At 37.0% G+C, this 19,781-nt stretch overlaps 1 long non-coding RNA gene across 1 annotated transcript; it reads left to right on the top strand.

The window, feature by feature from the left end:
- The first annotated feature begins 3,460 nt into the window (after positions 1 to 3,460).
- Positions 3,461 to 5,357, top strand: LOC139353258 (uncharacterized). The gene is made up of 3 exons (XR_011604441.1): positions 3,461 to 4,243; positions 4,298 to 4,547; positions 4,605 to 5,357. It is a non-coding gene; the product is annotated as an uncharacterized lncRNA (long non-coding RNA).
- Positions 5,358 to 19,781: the final 14,424 nt, after the last annotated feature.

Genomic DNA, 19,781 nt, shown 5'->3' with positions numbered 1-19,781 from the left:
ATATCGAAACTCATTTTGCTCTTGTGACCGTTTAATATTTTCACTAGCTTTTATCCTTTCGGATGTAACATCACGCGGGTTAGAAAGGCTAAACTTCTCCTCAAGATACTCGGATAATTCGTCTACAATAGGTTCCCGTTGGTTGCTACCAAAAAGCAAAATACTAGGAGTCTTTCCGGTACTCTTCTGAACGGAATTATTGATTGCAAATTCAACTCGGTTGACCAACTTGTACCAATCGGATTGATTTAACGGTTCAGATAATTTACCTAACATCGGGGTTAACACTCGGTTTATGCGTTCCACTTGAATGTGCTCTATATTTCGCTCACTTAGGAAACTAGAAAACTCAAATGATGCAAAACAAGTACCACGATCCGAAATAATTCGTCGTGGTCGGCTATAATACTCAAAATATTTCAAAAGACTGGAATTAACTTCTTTGGTACTGGTAGAATTAACCGGGTACAATTTCACGAACTTGGTAAAAGCATCGATAGCAACTAATAGGTGTTTTCTTTTCGAATTGATGCACGGCAACGGACCCAAATGGTCAATGTGAACGGAATCAAACGGAATTGGGGCTTTCGGAATGCCACGCCCACTCTAACGCCCATAACGCTTAAATCTGTATACCGCCGGTAGGTGGCGTATTTTAATCTCGCTTTGCTACTTGCATATCTCTATTTAGCTGAGTAACGGGTATCTGATAGTCGAGGTACTCGACTATACCGTTCTTCCTTGTTTTTTTTTAATTTTTGTAAAACTGAATGAATACACAAATACTTCGGTTTTGAATGACTTCACTCTAACACGATAAAGCATTTGACAAAACAGTACAAATTTATTATATAAACATGATCATCTAATATGTACAACTGTTTAAAAACAGCTCTCAAATTGGACGGTACATAAATATGAAATATGAATAACATAATTGTCAGCGAATCTCATTCAGAAGTTGAACTTCAAAGTTTATTGAATCACACACGCATATTGCAACGGAAATGATAGTCGAAGGCTTACCGCTCCAATGGATGGGAAGCTTTGCGTGGAGTCACTGGAGCATCATAGTCCTGTTCCTAACCATACGAGGGTTTATGGTCCTAGCCGTGTTTAATCAAAGACGCCACCGCGTCATAAACTTGAACCGCGTTGGCAGGGTACGCCGTTAAATGAAAGGATTACGGTCGTCATCGCAGCGATCCGCCCGTCGCCGCTTCTTCCGATGATCCTCCACCAGCTCCGAGGTCCGGATCTTGTTGCCCGTCATCTGCATCAATTCGATGTACTTACATAGAGAAATAATGATACTTAATTTTGCTGTAAAGGTAATTCCAGTTGTGTTTTTAAAGGGGTAATGTAGGGGAGACCCAGCGAAATAAGCTTTGACCGTGCAGAAAAACCAGACTCTTTGGAAGAAGGTTTGCATTCTACATTTGAAGACTAGGATTAGATAACCTCAGGAGAGTCGGATAATTATGGCTTTGTTAATTTTGATCATATTCTCTTCTCCGGTATATAGATTTTTTTAATATTTCATAATTACGAATTAAATTTGATTAAAGTCGGATTACTATATCAAATAGTTGCCATAGAAAGGATCGCAAAGTGAATGTCGAAATAATAAAAAATTCTCATATCAACGATATCAATGTTGATCATCTGACTTTTTTCTGAAAATGGGGATTTGATGGTAGCACGAGTCGTGCTGAATATAAACAGACGATGATGGATAGCGACCTAACTGACAGCACTATGTTTTTTACATCATATATGCCCCTTAGACTGGAAGAATCCACGGCAATCATCTACCCGACATGGCAGACCAACCCGGTTCCCATTTTAAAAAGGAGACGACTCAGCTTTGCCCTGACGAAGAGGTGAACTTCGAAAACAAAATTGATCCGCTTAATTGTAGCATGGTTGCAATACGAAATCGAACAATTAAAATCGAATATTCTTTGCAACTTACCATGGCTGATGGTAATGTTTGTAATGCATTAAGTGATATAACATCCAAAAAATGCTATGTATGCATATATAGCCTACAGAAATTAATTATCTAGAAATTTGTTTATAAAAAGAGGTTCTTGAGGACCGATTTGAGTTTGACTTTTCACCACTTCATGCGCGTACTCGATTTTTTAAGTGTTTTATTCACATATCGTACAGATTGGACGAGGAAAAATGGCAAATTCGATTACAAGAGGCTAAGGAAAAGATTTTATTAAGAAAAAAATGTATCAAATATGAGTTTAGGGCCAAAATGGGTCTAATAGGAAGTGGAACTTCAAATGGTGGCAACGTTGGCAGAAAGTTCTTCAATAATTCTTATATATCTGCCGACAATATGGGAATTGAGAAAGACTATATAATCAGAGACTCAACTTTGTTGCAAGCGTTATCTTTGGGCTACAGGATACATCCAGCAAAATTTGGTGGCTATGCTTAAGAAGTACCCCTGGTTTTATCTCCCCCATCGCACTATGTGAAATTTGACCCTTTCTCTGGCCAAAATTAATAACTCAAGAACGGAACAAGATATTTGGCTTCTGTTTCTTGCATCCGGTTAAGCTAGCTAATATATATTAGAAATAGAAAAATCGAGGGTGTGGCACCGCCCATTTTTTTTGGGAGTAATGTAAACTTCTCAACATTTAAAGAGTACTACTTCAACAAGTAACAAACTATTTAGCAACAGTAACATATTACTGTTTGTTTATTTATTAACAAATAATGGGCGTGGCTCGCCTTAAGAAGGTTTTAAGAAGGAAAGTAATATAAAGCGCATTCATCTTGCAGCCCTGTAATAAAGCACAGTTAGTAAATAAATAAATAGTAATACAAAATACATTTTTCTTACACACCTATTAGAAAAAATCCTCCTCTTCGGTTTCCAACACAACGTTGTCTTGATGCTCTAAATCGAATACATTAAAGGGTCTTTCATCCTCGAGCGCCGTGTTGTCTTTTTGGATGAGCATTCTAATAGGTCCAAAACCTCTAATGGATGACTCATTCTTTTTTGTCGCTGAATTCGTCTATCCAAATTCACCGAAGAAATAATCGGATCAGAAGTATCTGTAGCTCGAATAACTGTTAAATACTCATATATCATATATCATCACAAATGGACTCAGTTTAGCTACAATTTTTTTTTTAATTTTTACTGAAAGTGATTATTTTGCACTCAAAGTGAGAATGTTTGTTCATGCTGAATTTTTGAGTACAAACATTCTCAATATGAGTGCAAATTACATGAATATTTCTCTCTGTCCATCTTGAACCATTACCCATGTATTTGGAATTTGACGTCAACGCTGAAATTTCTTAATTTTTTAAAACTTTTCTGATGGAAATTGGCCCCTTAAAAATAAATCTTAAATGGAAATAGTTTTTGTTGTTCTTGGAATCTACTTTCCACTATATGCTTTATTTTGGGCTTAACGCGATTTTATAAAGATATTTTATTGGATTTGTTATATCAATAAAACTGTTTTTTGGTTTAATCAACTGCTCCTATCTGTTACCAAATAAATACTAAATAAAAATTAATTTAATTTATAATTTATTTTTACAGGCGGATTTTCATCAGAGAAATTGTGAACATTTTGGGAGTTTAACTTACGTCAAATTCCAAAGGCATGGACCATGGTTTAAGATGGGGGCTATTTTTTAGCGATGCCATCATGTATTGAGAGTGTGTTTCAGCGAAAGTATTTAAGATATGTCCAATGGGCAATATAATTTGTCAGCAAACATCAGACTTTTGTATTGTAAGCGGAAACTGTAGGTGATGTAAAAAAAGTATGTATGGGACTTTTACTCAGTAGCACTTAAATATCTTGGAAAACTAGAAATGGTTCGTGGAAATTTCAATTCGAGGCTTAATTTTGTGGTCTGTGTAATTTCAACTTCAGAACGCTTTATTTGACTTTTATCTGTACAGGAGACATAGTATTTGGCACTCTGCTAAAATAAACTTACGCTGCGCAAGAAGCTTAAGAATATACATGCCAAAAGCCAACTTTCAAGCTTTTATAGTTTCAGATATTTCAGCGTTCATACGGACAGATATTAAATAAATAGAGACGTACACTGAAATATCCAGATATCGTTAATTCGGAAACTCAATGGTCGTTGACAAGTACAAGGTTTCTGAAGCTAGCACGAGATAGAGTAAAGGAAAATTACAGCCTCAAAGTGCTAAACGAATTGAAAAAGGATTTAATTGACGACGGTAAGTTTTCCTACTCTGTTAAGGTCTATCATATTTATAAGTGTTTGCTTGCAGATCTACTTAATATTGGAACTCGTACAATTTTACATGCCACCCTAAAAGCAAAAGCTCGTAAAGTGGTTACAAAGGCGAAAAATAAGAAACTAACAATTCAAGACGCCCGACAAAGCTTTTATTTTCACCTTGCATCATCCGCCGAGATGTAGACTAGAGCTGGGAAACTATAGATGGCACTATCCACGTATCGAATGTTTAACTTTCTCGGCCACCATCGATAGTTTATAGTCGCTATCGATGGTGCTGGGTAAGCAAAATGTAAAAAATTATATATTATGTATTTTCTAATTAAAACGCATTCTAGATTAGCGTTAATTGGACGTTGGTTATGGCTCTAAGCATTGATAAATATATAGTGAATTTGAAAAGAAAAGGTAAATATATTTCTTTTTTATAAACAATGTATATTTATTAAAATTTATTTATCTAATATAATAAATTATAAACTTATCGGTTTTTATTTAAAAATTTTAAATTTGGTTGCGCTTTTTGTTCTTCTTGATCGCCGTCGCTTATTAGTAGTGTGCCCGTTCATTATTATTTACAATATCTCTTAAAACTAAATCGATTAATACTAGATTGCACTAAATATACTAAATAACATTATGCACTGGAATTACACAGCTTACATTCGGCCAATCCTGACTCTAGATCGACCTCGATCTTTACATATTTACTAACTACATAGTCAACTATAAGAATTAACGGTTTTCATACACGTTTGCACCCAAGGTTTAAGTCTGGCGGCTTCAAGAATGCCCTTGTAAGGAAGTTGGGTGACCTGGCACTCTTCTATGTCGGTGACTTCATATCTATCATTCGGGAATACACGGTTGATTTTATAAGGACCACGATATTTCGGCGAGAATTTCTTACAAGATCCTGGAGTAACATCAACATTTCGGATAGCTACAAAATCGTTAACCTTATAACGGGGGGGTGCCTTATGTTTCAAAGCATATCGAAACTCATTTTGCTCTTGTGACCGTTTAATATTTTCACTAGCTTTTATCCTTTCGGATGTAACATCACGCGGGTTAGAAAGGCTAAACTTCTCCTCAAGATACTCGGATAATTCGTCTACAATAGGTCCCCGTTGGTTGCTACCAAAAAGCAAAATACTAGGAGTCTTTCCGGTACTCTTCTGAACGGAATTATTGATTGCAAATTCAACTCGGTTGACCAACTTGTACCAATCGGATTGATTCAACGGTTCAGATAATTTATGTAACATCGGGGTTAACACTCGGTTTATGCGTTCCACCTGACCATTCGCCTGGGGGGCAGCAGTAGCAACTTTAATGTGCTCTATATTTCGCTCACTTAGGAAACTAGAAAACTCAAATGATGTAAAACAAGTACCACGATCCGAAATAATTCGTCGTGGTCGGCTATAATACTCAAAATATTTCAAAAGACTGGAATTAACTTCTTTGGTACTGGTAGAATTAACCGGGTACAATTTCACGAACTTGGTAAAAGCATCGATAGCAACTAAAAGGTGTTTTCTTTTCGAATTGATGCACGGCAACGGACCCAAATGGTCAATGTGAACGGTATCAAACGGAATTGGGGCTTTCGGAATGCTATGAAGGGTACGGTCATGGACACTTTTAGGTACTGAATGCAGGATACACGGCAAACAATTGCGGATAAAGGATTCAACTTTGCTTCTCAACAACGGAAACCAATACTTATCTTTCAGGTCATCAACACACTTATCAACACCAAGATGACCCAATTTTTTATGACATAATCTGATCAACTGTTCATGTATTTGAGTTGGAGCATACAAACATAACCTTCCGGCATCATTCTTTCTATAAATTATTCCATCAATAAGTTCAAAACAACCAACGGCTTCTCTTTCTAATTTATCATGGAGTTTGACAATTTCCGGATCCCTAATCTGCTCGGTCTGTAAGAGTAAATCTATATCCCCAGGGGTAGCTCCAACTACATTTACTACGGTATCCATATTTACATCGAACGGAAGAGACGGTTTATACGTGTTGGAATATGACATTACTTCATATCGATCAGAATATCGTATAAGTAAAAGTATTCTGCTCACTACTGGTAACACTAATATCGTTTTGGTTCCGATGAGCTGGTTCAGCTCTCACTTTTTCCGCATAATTTTGAAGTGACAAGACGTGATCCAAGGAACTTAAAATATATATCTAAAACTATACATAAAGTGTATTTAACTTGGTTCATGACAGTACCAATCTAGACTCCGAAGAGTAAAGACGTGCTATAGGCAAATCCACGCAAGTGTAATCTGCAACTATTACCTACCAATTTTGTCAAAACAAATAAGACCTCAAAGCAAACTCGCCAACTAAAGCAAAAACAATTACTGCATCTGAACAGTTACAAAAGTGCAAGTGCATCGGGCAGCAGCCCAACAACAACAACCATGACACGACCACCAGACATAAACCAAACCACACCGCGAGAAAAAGCACCTTTCCAAACACCCAAATTCATCGTCATTAAAAGAAAAGACAACATCGCATCCTTTGAAAAAGTTAGTCCATTCATTATCAAAAAAGTTATTGACTATACATGCTGCGGGGAAGTAACGTCAGTTTCAAAAACCAAAGCAGGTACTCTTCTTGTCAAAACCAAAGACCTACTCCAAGCTCAATGGCTAATGAAACTCACCAAATTCCACGACTTTGAAGTTGAAGCATCTGAACACAAAACACTTAACTTTTCAAAAGGAGTCATCTATTCCAATGACCTCCGATACATAACAATGAAGATATTCTCAATGAACTCAAGACGCAAAACGTCACTGAAGTAAATAAAATACTCAGAAAGAAAGACAACAATCTTGAAGAAACCGGACTCATCATTCTCACCTTCGCCACCACCACCTTACCCGAAACCATAAATATTGGATATGAACGTGTCAAAATTCGACCACACATTCCTCGACCTCTTAAATGCCGTAACTGCCAAAAATTTAATCACCCCACCAAAGCCTGCAATAACGAGAAAACTTGCTCAAACTGCTCTGAAGTTCACTCCCCCGACGACGAAGACTGCACCAAGCCTAAATTCTGCATCAACTGCAAACACCTCGACAACCCTCATCATAGCCCATTGGACAATAAGTGCCCAACATTTATTAAACAAAAAGAAATAATGGCTATAAAAACAATAGAAAATGTTGACTTCAAAAGCGCATCAAAAATATACATCCAACGTCACTTCCACAAGGCCACTCCTTACTCCCAAGTTGCAGCACAACCCCCATCAAATTCTATCGCCCCAGTTCTGGATAAATCGAATACTCGTGAGATCACGACATACGACGACATCATGGAACCTACCCCACAAACTCCAAGCGAGGACGACATCGAAATGGATACAACAGAATCTATCAGAACCAGTACAAACACTACAACCTCAGACCGCACTCTCAGAAGCTACAACAAAGAAAAAACCAACCCTCTGGCTATACCCCTAAAGGCTAAAAGCAAAGCAGACAAATCGAAAACAGTAAATACAAACCAACTAAAACACTCGAAGTAACCCAAACAACACTGCCAAGGAACTTTATTAATTAATCACTCAAATTAGTACTAAGTAATACACCTTCTCTTTACATTTAATGCTTAAAATCATTCAATGGAACATCCATGGATATAGAAATAACTACATTGAACTCCAAACCCTGATCAAGACCTTTAACCCCCTAATTCTTGCCCTACAAGAAACACACATAACACACTTTAACTCTCTACCCATTCCCATTAACTACACACTCTACCAACAATGCTGCACCAACTCTTACGGGGGCGCAGCTCTACTGATACATAACTCAATATCTCAAAGACAAATCTCAATCACCCAAGACTTCGAAGCAACTGGAGTCTCAATAGATACAAAACTTAAACTAAACATAATATCAGTCTACATTTCACCAACTAAGTCCTTTAACAGAAGTAACCTAGAAAACGTCCTCTGCTTCGACAACACACCCACTTTAGTCCTCGGAGACTTTAATAGTTGGCACCCCTACTGGGGCTCTCCTAGCCCTAATACCAGAGGCAATATTATTGCCAAATTCCTAGACCGTTCAGATTACATTTTATTAAACGACAAAAGCCCCACCCACTTCTCCACTCACAACTCTTTCACACATATAGACTTATCCTTTTCTTCATCCACTATAGCCCCAGAATTTCTCTGGGAAACAATAGACGACCTCTACGGAAGTGATCACCTCCCTATCTTAATCTCAATGAACCTTAATGCCTCCCCCTCATCCTACACCTCCAAACCCTCCTTTAACTTAAAGAAAGCAAACTGGGAAGCATACAAAAAATCTTTTCGTATCAATTCTACTGACAAGCCACCGAGCGAAAATGTCAATAAAGAAGCAGCTTTGTTAAGAAAAATTATTATCCACAGCGCGCACCAATCAATCCCCCAGAACTCTACTTTTCAATTCCCTAGAACAGTCCCGTGGTGGAATCAAAACTTATCAGTTTTGAAGAATGCCAAATCGTCTAAATGGTCAATACTAAAACGTAACATTACTACGTATAATATAATAGAATACAAAAGAGCCAACGCTAAACTAAAGAAAGCCATTAGAGAAGCCAAACGAATCTCTATTTTTAATTTCACATCCGATATTAGTCCCTTCTCATCTCCAGCAAGAACATGGTCCAACATCAGACGCCTTTGCGGCCTTTACCTCACAAAGCACATACACTGCATTAACGACCCTTCTTTCCCCACCCCCAGAACATCCCAAAGTGAAATCGCTAACTCTTTTGGACTTGCCTGGTCCAAAGAAGCCGACGACGGTAACTTTTCTCCAACTTTTCGCACTAATAAATTCCTCTTAAACCACACATTAGACTACCAACCCTCCAAAACTGCACTAGAAATAGAAAAGGACATTTCGTTCATTGAATTTAGCAGCGCACTCAACTCCTTGAAAGGCAAAACTCCAGGCTTAGATCGAATCTCATACATTATGATCAACAACTCCCCCATATCATTCAAACACAGAGTCCTTAACCATTTCAACTCAATCCTAGATTCCTTAATCCCTCAAGCCTACAAACATAGCCTTGTACTTCCCATTTTAAAACCCCAAAAACCCAAAACAGACATTAAATCGTACCGCCCGATATCCCTAAATTCAAGCCTAGCCAAAACACTTGATAAGATTATCGCAAAGAGACTGTGGTGGTTTGTTTTAAATAACAACCTAATCAACAGCAATCAGATTGGATTTAGAAGGGGAAGATCTGTTATAGACAGTCTACTCTTAGTAGACCACATAGCAACAAGATCCCTTTCCCTCAAGAAGCACGTCACATTGATCTCTCTTGATTTCAACAAGGCATTTGACAAAATAGGCATCCACTCCGTAATTAACCAGCTGAAGGAATGGAAAATAGGCAAACGCATATTAAATTATGTCCTTAACTTTATGTCAAACAGAAAAATAATCATAAAATCCGGCAACAACCTTTCAAGCCTTTTCCCACTTAACAATGGCATACCCCAGGGGTCTCCAATCTCAGTAATTCTCTTTCTCATAGCTTACAACACTCTCTCCCATATTATCTCCTTACACAAAGAAATAAAACTAACAGCATACGCCGATGATTTCCATCTTATAATCGAACACAATAAACAAAAAAACCCCACTACCAACCTCCAAACCCTGTTTACTCAAATAGACGACTGGTGTACGTACTCTGGATCAATTCTATCAAAAGAAAAATGTCAAGTCCTTCACATATGCAGAAAACATAACTGCTCTGCCAAGATCCTTACAGGCGACACAAATCTTCCCAGTACAAACTCCCTCAGAATACTAGGACTTACTATTAACAACAAATACACCTGGAACACCCATATTACAAAATTAAAAACAGAACTATCAAAAACTCTAAATATTATTAAACATCTCTCTTCCCTTAAATATAACAGTAACACAACCACTCTTATCAATACAATTAAATCTATCCTCATTTCTAAAATCGATTATTGCCTGCCTTTCTACGGATATTGTCCCAAATCTAAATTAAACTGCTTAAAATCAACAATAAACGCAGCTCTAAGAGCAGCCTTAGGAGCCTACCGAACCACACCAGTAAACAACTTACTACTAGAAACTAAAACAAACACATTAGAACAAAAACGAAACTTCCTTACAGCCAAATTAAGTAAAAATATCCTTTTCGCCCACGGCACCCATATAACTAAACTAATAAAGCCACATAAAAGAAAATACAGATACCCTAGTACCATAGACAGAATAATCCAAGCATGCAACCACCTATCCCTCCCCGTTTCTCCTATCCGAATCAGTAACTGTAAAAAATTTAATATGACTACCATACATAAAGCTATCGACACCAGTCTGTCATCTCATAATAAACAAAATACCCCTGCAACAACTTACCAACATCTTTTCAGGTCCTTACAATCCTCATACCCACATCACAAATTTGTATATACTGACGGTTCTAAGGCTGATGGTATATCTGGATTCAGTATTACTGATGAAAATAACCTTTTAAAATCCGGTCTACTACCAATGTACTCTTCCTCCTATACGAGCGAGATCATTGCCATCCTAGAAGCCACAAAACTTTGTCAAGGAAAGTCTGGAAAACACGCAATCTGCACCGACTCCCTCTCCTCCCTTAACTCGATTAAAAACCTTAATAAACACTCCTACTGCATTACATCAATAAGAAACATCATAACCAAAAACTTCCCAAAAATAAGCCTTATTTGGATTCCTAGCCACATAGGAATAAAAGGCAACGAAACTGCTGACTTATTTGCCAAACTTAGCCTTCAATCCCCCCTTATATACACCCCCAACTACAATTTTACTGACATCGCTCGCCACCTAAAACAATGCTTAGATAATGAACTGATAAAAACCTTGGAAACAGCATCTCCTTGGTACCAACTTGTAAAACCCCTAACATTCCCACACAAACACGAAATGAATAGAAGACAACAAATTATTATTAACAGAATACGACTTGGACACACCAAGTTCACCAATGCGCATTACATTGATAAAAACCTTTCCTCTATCTGCCCCCTGTGCAACATCAGCCCAATAACCCTAACCCATATTATTACCTCATGCCCCGCCCTTACTCTCCAAAGAACTGCATCGTTCAACTCCCAAAACCCTTTCCACATTATATCAAATCCTACATTAATCAATACCCAGAAAATCTTACTCTTTCTTAATAATTCGAACATATTATATAAGATATAATAAATTGTAAAATATAATCATCACTACTAAATTACCACAAGCGAGCTTAAGGCCTTTTGTTGCTATAGCTCTAGAATAAACCCACTGTTAGCTTAAAGTTTTAACTATAAGTTAGCATTAGATAATAATAATAATAAAAACTTGGTTCATGAGTTGGTGGGAAGTGTAGTATTGCGCCGAGCATATTATACATGCTGTGGGAGGACCACAGGACGAATACAAGAGACAACACGTGAAATCTGGATTCTGACGAAATAGTGTGACGCTTCCAGGAAATCACACACACACATAAATAAATTGTGTGTATTCTTAAAGATTATGGGCCCAGACCACGCCATAACTGCAGCTAAGTAAAAGTATCATTTTATTATATATATTAAACAAAAAAATGGAGAAAACCAATAAACGAAATATAAGGCCATTTGATGGAGAAAAATATTCCATCTGGAAATTTCGTATAAGGGCATTGTTAAACGAAATAGATGTGTTGAAGGTTATAGACCAAAAAGAAGAAGAAGAAGATTTGGTTGAATGGCAGAAAAAAGGAGAAATGCGCAAAAAGCGTGATCATTGAGTACTTAAGTGACTCGTTTTTAGGTTTTGCTAAAAGTGAAGATACTGCAAAGCAGGTTTTCTAAAATTTAGATTCAATCTATGAGAGGAAGAGTTTGGCCTCACAGTTGTCTACACGCAAGCAACTGCTATCTTTAAAACTTAAGAGCGATTCTCAGTTATTAAGCCATTTTAATTTGTTTGACGAACTCATTGCCGAATTGCTAGCATCAGGTGCTAAATTTGAAGAAATGGACAAGGTTTCGCATTTACTACTAACACTGCTATCTTCGTATGACGGCGTTATAACGGCAATAGAAACTTTAGCAGAAAACAATTTAACCTTGGCCTTTGTAAAAATCGTCTGTTGGATCACGAGATCAAGCTAAAAAATATTAGCAGAGATACCAGTCTAAAGGTTATGCAGGCTGTAAGAAAGGACAGTAAGCCTCAATTTTCTTATAAGAAAAGTAGCAAATTTGCAACAAATAGAGTTTCAAAGTTCCAGAAAAAATGTTTTCATTGCGGCAAGAGTGGTCACATTAAAAAAGATTGCTTTGCTCTAAAAAGGGAAATGGAGAAACATGGAAATGGCAAACAGGCGCAGATGACATCCACACAAAGCCAAGGAAATCATAATGGGATCGCATTTATGATGAGAAGCGCAAATAGCCAACCAAACATTGGGTTCTTATTGGATTCTGGCGCATCAGACCATTTGGCCAACAATGAGAGTTTGTTTACAACTATCACTGAACTAGATGAACCTATTAAAATTTCTGTTGCCAAGAACGATGTATTCATTTATGCAGTTAAGAAAAACAGTGAAGCTGTACACAGATTTAAATGAGAAAATTGAGCTTAAAGATGTCTTATACTGTCCTGACATCCCTGAAAACTTGATCTCAGTTAAAAAAATGCAGGAGGCAGGCCTTACCATTGTATTTCACCCAGGAGGTGTAACTGTTAGAAAAGGTAAAATAATTGTAATGAATGGAAGTATATTTGGAAATGTTCCATTGGTTAATTTCTATTCTAATAAACTAGCTTGTATTGCAAATGCAGCTAAAAATAATAATTATAGTTTGTGGCATGAGAGGCTAGGTCATTTGAGTAAGGGAAAGTTTTTAGAAATTAAAACCAAAAATATGTTTGACGATACAGATTTGCTGAATAACATAAAACCAGAAAATGAATTATGTGAAGCTTGTGTCAAGGGAAAGCAGGCGAGATTAAGTTTTAATAAATTTAAAAATAAGGACCACATAAATCGACCATTATTTGTTGTACATTCTGATGTGTGTGGTCCAATAACCCCATCTACTGTTGATCATAAGAATTATTATGTAGTTTTTATTGATGAGTATACGCATTATTGTATAACTTACCTGTTGAGTTATAAGTCAGAATTTTTAGTGTATTTCAAGACTATGTAGCTAAAACGCATGCTTTGTTTAATTTAAATATAGTTAACCTTTATATTGATAATGGTAGGGAGTATTTATCGAATGAAATGAAAGAGTTCTGTGTTCAAAAAGGCATTAGTTACCACTTGACGGTTCCACATACTCCACAACAAAATGGTGTATCCGAAAGGATGATTAGATCTATAACGGAAAAAGCTCGAGCTTTAGTTATAGGGGGCAAGATTCAGAAAACTTTCTGGGGTGAAGCAGTGCTAACAGCCACCTACCTTATTAATAGAAGCCCAACTAGTGCATTACATGAATACAGAAAGACACCTTTTGAAATGTGGCACAGCAAAAAGCCGTGCCTGAAGTACTTAAGAGTTTTTGGTTCGACAGTATACGTTTTCAATAAAACGAAAAAAAGAAAATTTGATGACAAATCATGGAAAGGTATACTGGTCGGGTATGAACCAAATGGATATAAAGTATGGGATGTGGAGAATAACAAATTTGTTATTGCAAGAGATGTAGTGTTTGATGAATCAAGCAGGATAATGTCTAGAGCTGTGGATGTTGATAACAACATGGATTTTCCCATTCTTGAAGAAAATATTGAACCTGCTGTTCAAGACTCTGGTCTTATTGAGAGTGAAACGGTTCAGAAAAACACTGATATGGTAGTATCAGATGTGCAGCCTAGTGAAATTGAAAATTAAGTGGAGAATGAAGTGGAAAATGCCGATCCAGAGATATCTGGTGTTTTATCTGAAGGTGAACCAAGTGACTCTAATACTCAAATTCGAAAAAGCAATAGACTAAAAGAAAAGCCCAAATTGTCATATAGAGATATGATTAAAAATTGTGTTATGAATGCGCAAGCTTTCACAGGTAGTGCTCCAATATCTTTTGATGAAATTAATAATAGGAGTGATAAAGAACAGTGGAGAGCAGCTATTGAAGATGAGCTTAATTCTCATGAAATTAACAATACATGGTCACTGGTAGAAAGACCTGAAAACAAAAACATAGTCGATTGTAAATGGATATTTACAATAAAACAGAACGAGTTTGGTAGACCAGTAAAATATAAAGCCAGACTTGTAGCACGAGGATTTACACAGGAATATTTAATCGATTACGACGAAACATTTTGCCCCTGTGGCTAGAATTGCAAGTTTCAGACTTATAATGTCTTTTTCAAACCAGTAAAGCCTTAAAGTACATCATACGGATGTAAAAACTGTTTTTTTAAATGGAGATTTAAAAGAGGAAATATACATGAGAGTTCCTCAAGGACTGTCTTGTAATAGCAGTCATGTTTGTAAATTGAATAAGGCAATTTATGGTCTTAAGCAGGCGGCTAGATGTTGGTTTAAAGTGTTTGAAAAAGCTTTAAAAGATTAAAAAAAAAAATTCATCTGTGGATAGATGTATATATATTTTGGATAAAGGGACTATTTTAAAAAATATATATGTTTTGTTATACGTAGATGACTTGGTTATTTGTACAGAAAACATTTTAACAGTGAATAAATTTAAGTCATATTTAATGAGCAAGTTTCAAATGACAGATTTAATGGAAATTAAGTATTTTATTGGTATTAAAATAGACACAAAAGAAAGTAAAGTGGAATTAAGCCAATCAGCTTACATTAAAAATATTTTATTAAAATTTAAAATGGAGCAATGTAATTCTGTAAATTCACCACTTCCAAGAAAACTGAACTTTGATTTATTAGACTCTGATGAAAGAGACGATTCTCCTTGTCAAAGTTTGATTGGATGCCTTATGTATGTAATGCTATGTACAAGGCCAGATCTCAGTATATCTGTAAATCTTTTGAGTCGGTATAGTCAGAAAAATAATAAAGAGCTTTGGCTATGCTTAAAAAGGGTATTAAGATATCTGAAAGGTACTATTGATTTTAAGCTAACATTCACTAAAACTGAGAAGAATGACGACTTCTTTGTTGGATATGTAGATTCAGATTGGGGTGGAAGTCAATTGGATAGGAGAAGTACAACAGGATATCTTTTCAAGATGTTTAAAACAAACCTGATTTGTTGGAGTACTAGAAAACAGAATTCAGTGGCAGCATCATCAACCGAAGCCGAATATATGGCATTGTTTGAGGCTGTAAGGGAAGCCCTACGGTTAAAATCTTTACTAGAAAGTTTGAACATAAATCTAAAGCAACCTATTACAATTTTTGAAGATAATCAGGGCTGTATTAGTATCGCCAACAACCCCTCTTGCCACAAACGTTCAAAACATATAGACATCAAATATCATTTTTCACGTGAACAAGTTGAAAATAAACTAATAAAACTTGAGTATATTTCTACAGATCATCAACTGGCGGATATATTAACAAAACCACTCCCAGCTCCACGCTTCGCACGACTAAGACAGCGTCTTGGCTTAACCGATTGATGGATGCAGACGACAATTTTTTTTTATATACTTACATAAAAGTTGAAGACATAATTTAATTTATCATTTAAAAGAATAATTTTTTGAAACTATGTTATTGAATTTAAAATCTGTTATATTTTCTAGTTATTGATTAAGTTTGGAAACAGAAGATATTCCTAATTACTTTATAATTTTCAAACTTATAAGATTACTTCCTGAAATTGCCTTTGATTGTTTTGTATGTTAATTTTGCATCACATCATTTTGTCATTTTGAATATTCATTTTTCTTTGTATTAATTTTAAGATTGACCTAATTGGGTTTTACTGGGTTTCCCCAATTCAAGCAACAAATGTTGGGTCAATGTGCACTCCCAGAAATATCTTGTCTTGCCAATTCAAATTTCAAATTTTTTATTAAACTTTAAATTTATAAATCATGAGCATCAGACTTTTGAGGAGGTGTGTTGGACTATGACATTACTTCATACCGATAAGAATATCGTATAAGCAACACTAATATCGTTTTGGTTCCGATGAGCTGGTTCAGCTCTCACTTTTTCCGCATAATTTTGAAGTGACAAGACGTGATCCAAGGAACTTAAAATATATATCTAAATCTATACATAAAGTGTATTTAACTTGGATTGTGAGTTGGTGGGAAGTGTAGTATTGCGCCGAGCACATTATACATGCTGTGGGAGGACCACAGGACGAATACAAGAGACAACACGTGAAATCTGGATTCTGACGAAATAGTGTGACGCTTCCAGGAAATCACAAAGTTAATGCGATTCCAGTCTGTATGTCTGGAGTCCAATCGTAAAGCCGTCAACATGATCCCTCGCCCAGGAGCCGTAATTCCTAATGACACTAGATGCTATAACTGCCGACAAATGGGGCACACCGCCAAAGGTTGCAAGAAGCCGAAAAGACTGGACAACGGATGCTTCATCTGTTTCGAAGTGGGCCATATGCACCGTCAGTGTCCCAAGCGCACCGTGGGCTTTACCTTGCCAGAAGCTGAAGAAACCATGGATGAAATGCCGTTTATTCAGTTAGTAAGTTTAAGATTAAGTAGTTTAGCAGGATGCACCGATATTAAAGATGTTTTGGCTTTGTTAGATACCGGAAGCCCAATTAGCTTTTTGGGAAAGTCATACTATCCATATTTAAATGAAGATCATCAGCTAAAGAAAAGTCCCTTTCGCGGAATTGGTGGCACATCAATACCCACGTACGGAAAAGTACCCTGTTCAATTTTGTTCGAGAAAAAGTATCACGATTTAGAAGTATACGATATTCCCGATCTCATCTTACCTACAGCGCTTCTCCTTGGCAGAGACGCCCTTAAATTACTCAATATTAAACTTTAATTTCAATAAATAATCGTATTGCTTTCGTTAATGAATCATTCTGTGCATCCTTGCTAAGCGATATAAATAATAGATTAATTTTAGATAAAACGCAACCCTTTAAACTAAGTATTGATTCTGTAAACCCGAATGCACCCTTGGTTCCTGATGATTCTCTCGCGGATTGGCTTTCTGATATGAAAAGCATTTGTGGAGCTATGTCTATTGACCTTGATAACGTAGATATAGGCCGCGATTTTAGTGTTTCTTCAGCTGAGAAATGTAGTAGTATCATAAAGCATTACTCGGATAATATAACTAACGCGTACGGGTCGCCTAAATGTTTAATGAGTATACGATTAACTGATTCTACACCGTTTCATAGTGCACCGAGAAGATTATCATACTTAGAGAGAGACGTTGTTAATAAAACAGCTGCCGAGTTGTTAGCCAGTAATATTATTAGACCTAGTCAGTCCCCTTATGCATCTCCCATAGTCCTTGTCAAGAAAAAGAATGGAGAAATCCGCATGTGCGTCGATTACCGAGCGTTAAATAAATTAACAATTAGAGATAACTTTCCGTCCCCATTGATCGAAGATTGCTTAGAATATCTCGAAAGTAAAAAGGTTTTTTCAGTTGTAGATTTAAAGAGTGGATTCCACCAAATCGGTATGGACCCCGAGTCCGTGAAATACACCGCATTTATAACACCTGACGGACACTATGAATACTTGCGTATGCCTTTCGGCCTAAAAAATGGCCCAGCCGTTTTTCAACGATTTATTTCCAACGTACTCCATGAAATGATACGTAATCGTCGGGTTTATGTTTATATGGATTACATCATCCTGGCGACTTGTACGGTAGAAGAACATCTTGTTTTACTTTCCAAATTACTAGACCGCCTCAATGAAAACCGTCTTGAAATTAATTACAAGAAAAGTGTATTCCTAAAGAACCGCATTGATTATTTAGGATACAATGTCTGTACGAATGGTATTCTTCCAAGCGAGACACACCTAAAGGCCATTCGTGAATACCCTGAACCTCTGAATTGTAAGTCCCTTCATTCTTGTTTAGGCTTATTCTCATACTTCCGTAAGTTTGTTCCGTCATTTTCACGTATTGCTAAACCGTTGTCAGATCTGCTTAAAAATGGAGGTGCGTTCCCGATGGGAAAACTGGAAATGGAAGCTTTTACTAGCTTAAAGAAAGCATTGTCAAGTCCTCCCGTTCTTTCCTTACTTAACCCTCATAGCGAAACCGAACTGCATACCGATGCGAGCTACCACGGGTTTGGAGCTGTGCTGATGCAGCGCCAAGATGATGGCAAGTTACATCCGGTCTTTTTCTATTCCCGTAAAGCGACTGCCGCCGAATCTCGTTATCATAGTTTTGAGCTTGAGACCCTTGCGATAATATATTCTCTCCGTCGTTTCCGTGTGTATTTAGAACACAAGCCGTTCCGTATCGTTACCGATTGTAATTCCCTTGTTCAGACGTTAAGTAAGAAATCCATAAATCCCCGTATTGCACAATGGTCCTTAGAATTGGAAAATTATAACTACTCTATTGTACATAGACCCGGTTCTAGTATGACGCACGTTGATGCCTTGAGTCGACAAACCGAATTGTTAGATACCGCGATAGATAAAATTTGCGATCCGTGTGTGTGTGAAATCCCTTCATGATAGTGTTTTAGAACCGATGTACCCTTACGATCCTTTGAGTCCGATAGATCCGTGTGAATCTGTTAGCCGTATGAAACCGATAGATCCGTGTGAATCCGATAGATTCGTGTGAATCCGTTAGCCGTATGAATCCGATAGATCCGTGTGAATCCGTTAGCCATATGAATCCGATAGATCCGTGTGAATCCGTTAGCCGTATGAATCCGGTAGAGCCGCGTAAGACCGTTAGATCCTTGAGCCCGTACGATAATGAAAACCCGTTAGGTCTGTGTGACTCCGTAAACCAGTTAGATCTCGTTGGTCGTCTCGCGATAGCTATTCCCAAAAGTTCCGTAAATCTGTTTGAAGCGTATAAACCGTCTCTTCCGTGCGATGTAAATATGGATACCGTAGTAAACGTAGCTGGAGATACCCCTGGGGATATAGATTTATTCTTACAGACCGAGCAGATTAGGGATCCGGAAATTGTCAAACTCCGTGATAAATTAGAAAGAGAAGCCGTTGGCTGTTTTGAACTTATTGATGGAATAATTTATAGAAAGAATGATGCCGGAAGGTTATGTTTGTATGCTCCAACTCAAATACAAGAACAGTTGATCAGATTATGTCATGAAAAGTTGGGTCATCTTGGTGTTGATAAGTGTGTTGATGACCTGAAAGATAAGTATTGGTTTCCGTTGTTGAGAAGCAAAGTTGAATCCTTTATCCGCAATTGTTTGCCGTGTATCCTGCATTCAGTACCTAAAAGTGTCCATGACCGTACCCTTCATA

This window comes from Drosophila suzukii, chromosome 3, assembly GCF_043229965.1.
Source record: "Drosophila suzukii chromosome 3, CBGP_Dsuzu_IsoJpt1.0, whole genome shotgun sequence".
NCBI classification, from domain to species: Eukaryota; Metazoa; Arthropoda; class Insecta; order Diptera; family Drosophilidae; genus Drosophila; species Drosophila suzukii.
The sequence above is the reverse complement of the archived record's forward strand: the minus strand, read 5'-3'. Positions and strand labels throughout refer to the sequence as shown.